Below are 7,151 nucleotides of genomic sequence, written 5' to 3' on the forward strand. Positions count from 1 at the left end.
TTGGATTGTAGAGTGAGAGTAAAAAGACCTAAAGATATTGAGTGTAGTTTACAGAAATTAGGACAATGAAGACAGTCAAGAAAAACATGGACTATAAGTCCATGGAATTCTCCAGGCCAGAATACTGGAGTGGGTAGCCCTTCCTTCTCCAGGGGATCTTCCCAACCCAGGGATTGAACACAGGTCTCCTGCATTGCAGGCAGATTCTTTACCAGCTGAGCCACAAGGGAAGCCCAAGAATACTAGAATAGGTAGCCTATCCTTTCTCCAGGGGATTTTTGTGACCCAGGGATCAAACCAGGGTATCCTGCATTGCAGGCAGATTCTTTATCAACTGAGCTACAAGAGAAGCCCTAACAATGATTAGACAATGAGATAATAAAATTTAAAAGTTGTACAAAAACATCATAAATCAAGACAATGACTAAAAAGATATCAAGATATTGACCTAAATTCCAGCAAAGCATGAAGCTTTGCCGATGTTCTGATATGAATGGCATGAGTTTAATATGGCAGTCAAAAGTTATTCATAGCAGAAATTAATAAGCCTATGTTAAAAGAAACTAGCCTACACCTATCACAATACACTTACAAGTCTATATTTTAGAGATGAGCATTTCGGACTACACAGAAGACACTTTATGAACTTTTCTGCTAGGTGAAAGGAAAACATTTCCATTTTATTATAAAAACTGAAGTACATATGTATGATTATTCATGTCAAGATAGGCTGTTAGGTTGGGCATGTTTCTTTGTGAATCTGCTTTGGAATCCAAGGATAATATTTAAGAAACAAAATAATGAACTCTGAGTCAGACAGATGAGTGATTTTAAGAGATGGCCTTTTAAAGTCTGTTTGGTATTGATACTGATGTGATACTCTTCTTCATGAAGAATAAATAGACTTGCTTGGTAATTTTTGAATCCCGTATTTAGCCTTCCTTTTGTTTGTAGTTCACTAGTAAAGGATGATGTGGCAAAGTACCCTGAGGCAGTGTATAATCAGGCTGTGAGTCCTAGTGTTGGAGAAGACTCTTGAGAGTCCCTTGGACTGCAAGGAGATCCAACCAGTCCATTCTAAAGGAGATCAGCCCTGGGTGTTCTTTGGAAAGAATGATGCTAAAGCTGAAACTCCAGTACTTTGGCCACCTCATGCGAAGAGTTGACTCATTGGAAAAGACTCTGATGCTGGGAGGGATTGGGGGCAGGAAGAAAAGGGGACGACAGAGGATGAGATGGCTGGATTGCATCACCGACTCGATGGACATGAGTCTGAGTAAACTCCGGGAGATGGTGATGGACAGGGAGGCCTGGCGTGCTGCGGTTCATGGGGTCGCAAAGAGTTGGACACGACTGAGCGACTGAACTGAACTGAACTTAGTCCTAGTGATGCCTACATGAGATTGTCCATACAAAATAGAGTTGAAACCAGAGGAGAGACAGGAAAGGGAATAGTGGGTTGAGGCACATGGGAAGCAGCTCTGGGCTCTTATGAAGGGCAACGGATGAGAAGATGCCTGAAAGATGAGATACGTAGATCTGGGTAGTGTCATTGGGAAACTTTAATATTGTCCTAAGAAGTAAAAAGATTGTGGATTAAGATACGTATTTTATACCTTACGTGTCCCCTCAAAGACAAGCCCCTTAGACATCCGTGAGGACAGAGTTTGGCTTTGGGTTCCTCCCTGTCTGTTCTCCCTTGTCTCAGGCTAGCTGGGGGCATACTCTCCCTGCTCTTGGCTCAGCATCTTTGTACTATCCAACACCTCCTGATGCACCAAGAACCCATGTACAACCACCTTCTTAGCTCCCTTTAAAGTACTCTGTACTGAACCTTTTAGCTGCATTCAGATTGGCAATCTTATGTTGAATCTGATGGCAGCTGAATCTGAAAAGAAAGCAATTAGATTATACTAATTGTTACCCAAAGTATGAATAGCTGATAACCCCACACCCACTTCTAAATCCTTTGAGAAGAATTTACATTTTAAAATAAGACACTTTAACCCTAATAAATATTCAGTTGATGATAATTCAGTCACCATGAGAAAGTGAAAAAGGAAGGAAATGGGACTGTGAGAAGCTTTGGGCAGGAGGAGCATATTTAATGACTTCTATAAGTCTCACGATATAATTTGGAATTTGGGCATAAAGTGCATGACCATTGTGAAACACTGGTATTTGCTAATTAGTGCCTGATCACGTTTTCTGTGATTGTTTTCACTTTTGCATATATTAATTCATATAGTGTTTTAGGCACAAGATTTATCTTGGTTATTTCCTTGATGAAATTTCTGGTGTTTGTTGGCAGCACACATTTATAAGCATAATCCTTGTCATGCTCCAGTTTCTTTCCAGGCCATGATAATTGAATTTCTGTTCATTAGAATAGTGAATTTTTATTTTTGGTAGAACACGTTCTGTTTTGTTGAAAAGATACTATAAACAGAGGCAAAGTGACCTCTGTAGATAAAGCAATGACAAAAAATTAACAGAGCTGTCAGTGTAGTCAGAAAGAGGTTTGCTTATATATCTTCACTTAACTAAAGGTTAGACATACAGGTATCTAATACACGTATTTATCCATCGACTTTTCCGTAAACTTGAACATCTCCCACTAAGCTATGAAGAAACTGTGTAGGTAGCACCACTGTGATACAGAGCTTTGGATATTTTTCACTGATATTTCTCATTCTCCAAGTTTCTCTTGTGTCTCTAAAGCACAATCTAGAGTGTCAAGTGCAAGGAAAGGGAAAAAAATTGGAAAGTTGCCATTTTCTGAGTTTGAAATGCATCTAGGAAAAAGAATCCTCTAGAGGAAAAGTGAGAGTGGGCAAAGATGATGGAAGCAGTCTGAGGAGAATCCCAGCAGCAGAGAGCTCTAGGCCTGAGGTAAATAGTACACTTTTCCCACATGGGCCCTTCTTGTTCCTGTGAATGCATCCAAGCAATCACTGAAGACTAACCACTGACTCCTACAGACCTGGGCCTGGATTCTAATTCTGGTCCTTAGTCAAATGTGAATTTGGATGAGTAATTTCTAACTCTCTGTGCCTTGATTTCCAAGTGTATAAAAATAGAATTAAATATGTCTACTCTTGATTTTACATGGTCTTTGAAAAAATCAAGTAGCACAGTAGATATTAAGTTTCTTTATGCTATTAACTTGTTTCAGGCCAACGTTGTCATTTCTTAATAGAATGTCTTTCATGAGACAAATATTAATAACAATAATACTGGAACTGATAAATGTTCATACTTGACATATGGTTTTCTATAGCAATAGCAACTGCCAACTCAAGCACAAATGATATATATAAGAATATTCATTTTAGTAATAAATTTAGTAATAATTCAATAAGTCATTGACTCAATGACTTACTGAATCTATTTCATAGATTAATATAGAGCTATTCTGTTAATGTAATAGTGTGCTTATACTAACAAGGAGTATTTTACAAATACAGTTTGTGAAAATAGTTTGCATAAAAGTATATGTTGTTGTTATGGACTGAATGTGTCTCCCCAAAATTCATATGTTGAAGACCTAACCCCCAACGTGGTAGTACTTGAAGATGGGGCCTTTGCTAGGTAATCAGGGTTGCTGCTGCTGCTGCTGCTGCTAAGTTGCTTCAGTCGTGTCCGACTCTGTGGGACCCCAGAGACGGCAGCCCACCAGACTCCCCCATCCCTGGGATTCTCCAAGTAAGAACACTGGAGTGGGTTGCCATTTCCTTCTCCAGTGCATGAAAGTGAAAAGTGAAATTGAAGTCGCTCAGTCATGTCCAACTCCTAGCGAACCCATGGACTGCAGCCTAACAGGCTCCTCCATCCATGGAATTTTCCAGGCAAGAGTACTGGAGCGGGGTGCCATTGCCTTCTCTGAATCAGGGTTAGAGAAGTTTATGAAGGTGGGGTCCTTATGGTGGAGTTAGTGCCCTAATAAGAGGAGACATGAGAGAGCTTGCTCTCTCCCCCCATGGGTTTTGGAAGAAGAGGTCACGAGGAGCTCATAGGGAGATGGTGGCTGCCTATAAATCAAGACAGGAGACCTCAGAACAAACCTGACTTGCAGGCATCTTAATCTTAGACTCTCCATCCACCAAACATGTGAGAAATAAATTTATATTGTTTAAGCCACCTAGTCGATGGTATTTTGTTATGGCATCCTGAGCTAAAACAGTTATATAAACCTACTTTGTTAAAAATCCTAATTTGTGTATAAGGGAAGAAAATGGAAGAAGCAAATGGAAGGCAGCAAATACTTAACAGTAGCTAGCACTGAAATTTAAAATTCAGGGCTTCCCACTTTTCACTATATAAATATGTACATTATATAACTATTTTCTAATGTTTTTGTGTTATTCTGATGTGAAAAAATAAAAAGATACTCATTTAAAAAGTAAATTGAAATTAAAATTTTAGGAGGAATGCTGTAGTTTAGGATCAAAAGGATTGATACTTTTCCTGATTATGTTAGTTTTTAAGCACATACCTTAGGCAAGCATTCTGCTTACTCAAACTTTCTAAACTTCAATCCCTTCATTTGTAAATTATGTATAGCAATATTTGCCTATGGAAATATTGGTAGTGTGTAAACAGATAAAACAGGAAATCTTTCAGAAACCATAAAGACACTTTTCATATATACAGTATATCATAACTTTGTCAATTAAATACGTTAAGAAAACATATTTCTGGATAAGAAAAAATAAAAATGTCCAGACATGGAACTTTGAGAATTAGTAATATACAAAGATGCTTTTTTTTTTTTTTTAAGTTATTCAGTCATTCGAAAAGGAGTGAAAATTGAAACCATTCCCATCAACAACCATATTTGGGAACAAAGAGCACTTTACTGTTCTGAGATGTCACATGTCTCCAGTGATACGCTTCTTATCTTTATTTATGGCAGTATTCAGTTATTCTCTGTCTGCTAAGCTTATCTTTCTCCTTTTGAATTTCTCTGCTTTTAAGTTTTTCAGTGTATATTTCAGAAAATAGAGCTAACATTGTTAGATCTGATCAAATGAGATTAGTCAAGATCAGTGGCTCTTCATCAGGTTCAGTAGGACCTATTGACAGAAAACAATACTCTGGATTTGCCAATGAAAAATAATATGCACATTAAAAAAGCCAAAAATCCCCAAGCGTGTTCTCTATATTTTGAATGATGCTGAATTAATTTTAGCAGTGGTTATAGTAAGATATTAAGAACAAGTTAAGTTTGATGTTGAGCAGCTTCACTGTGTTTGACAGATAATTCACTCCGAAAAAAGGGGTCCCATTTTCCTGTCAGTTACCTTCATTTTTTTGCAGGAGTTAGAAGGTTGGTGAAACAAAGGTCATATATGGCATAAAATTGGAAAAAACCCCACAAACACACAAACCTGACATTGCTTCCCTAGAGGACAAGTTTTCTGCAGAATAATTGGCATCCACAGCTAAAAATAAATCAACCCTTGATATCATCATTTCCTCAACTACTAGATACATCACCCTGCTGGAAGACATATGGATACTCTGTCATAAGTATATAGTCATAGACATCCAAAACTATGGACTCATTAGCAGTTAATCAACTCTCTAATTCTCCAGCTCTGATCAACAGTTAATCTGCATTCTGTCTCCATAGATTTTCTAAGTCTAAATCTGTCATATATAAGGAATCATATAACATGTGGTTTTTGTGACTGGCTTCTTGCATTTAGCATAATGTTTTCAATGTTTGTCTATGTTGTTGCATGTATCAATAACTTCAGTTCTTTCTATTGTAAAGTAATACTTCATTGTATGAATGTACCGTATTTTATTTATCAATTCATCAGTTGTTGGATATTTGGGTTGCTTATACTTTTTGGCTATTATGAATAATGCTGCTGTGACCATTTATGTTCCAATTTTTGTGTGGAAGCATGTTTTCTCTTGGGTATACAACTAAGGGTGGAATCATAGAGTTATATGGTACATGTGATGAAGGAAAGAGACAAAACGTGAATTTCAGGGGATGGCCACGTTTAAGCAGTTGATGGGAAGGTTAAATTGAAGGGAGTAAAAGAGAGCTGTGTTCTGGAACTGAAGAAGAAACTATGTCAATGCTATAAATAGTTCATGCAGAGCAAGAATAGGGACATGGATACTTGGATACTAAATGTGGAGAAACGCAGATCAAACATTGGTGACCTTGCAGAAAAGAGTTTTGGTAGACTGAGAAGAGTGGTACTATACAAAAAGGTTTAAGGAGTAAGAGACAGGGAGGTAGCCAGTGTAAAACAATGTTTAGCAATTTTAATTTTGAAAGGGAAGACTGTGGTAAGGCTATAGGTCAAAGTAGGAAAGTGTGTTTATAATTGGAGAAAAAAAGTCAGTACAAAGAAAAGAAACCCTAATTGTGAGGGAATGGTTAATGGAGAAAAGTAGCAAGTGAGGTGATAGAGCATAAGACACAGAATACAAGCATAGGCTGGAACCTCTGTGAGAAGGAAACACTTTTCTAAAAGAATTTGAGGTAGGGAAGGAAGCTGCTTTAGGATAAATATTTATTTTAATTGCAAAAAAATGAATAGCTCAATAAATGTTAAAAATCATAATCATTTTTAACATTTATTGAGCATGTATTTTTTTTCAGAAACTTTGTTAGGTGCTTTGTGTATGGAATTTAATTCTCACAGTGATTTTATGGGGTAACATTATTATTATTTTTTAAAGTCCTTACACTACAGTATATTTGATACATTACAATGTTCTTAAAGGAATATTTTACTACAATGAATTTCTATGACAATTAGACATTAAGCATTTAAATTCACAATTATTTTAATGATAATTAGACCTGTAGATCAGAAACTTAGGGTCATCTGTGCCAAGTAGCTAATAGATATTCAGATACAAGGGCAAAATTTCAAGGAATTGTTGGGGTAACATTATTAATCACAATTAACAGATGACAAAACTGAGGCTTAACATGTAGGATCAGGCAGAACAATGAAGGTATGATTTAGACCCAGGCTTGTATAACTTTGCTTTTAACAAGTATCAGTTTTTCTATTATGTTAACCATAATCATTTCCATAAATTAGAAGAGGCTGTCAATTGTTGATGTTTGGAGTGTGATCTATGTTTGACTAGATGTGTGACCTGTTTTGGAGAAG

This window comes from Bos mutus, chromosome 4, assembly GCF_027580195.1.
Source record: "Bos mutus isolate GX-2022 chromosome 4, NWIPB_WYAK_1.1, whole genome shotgun sequence".
NCBI classification, from domain to species: Eukaryota; Metazoa; Chordata; class Mammalia; order Artiodactyla; family Bovidae; genus Bos; species Bos mutus.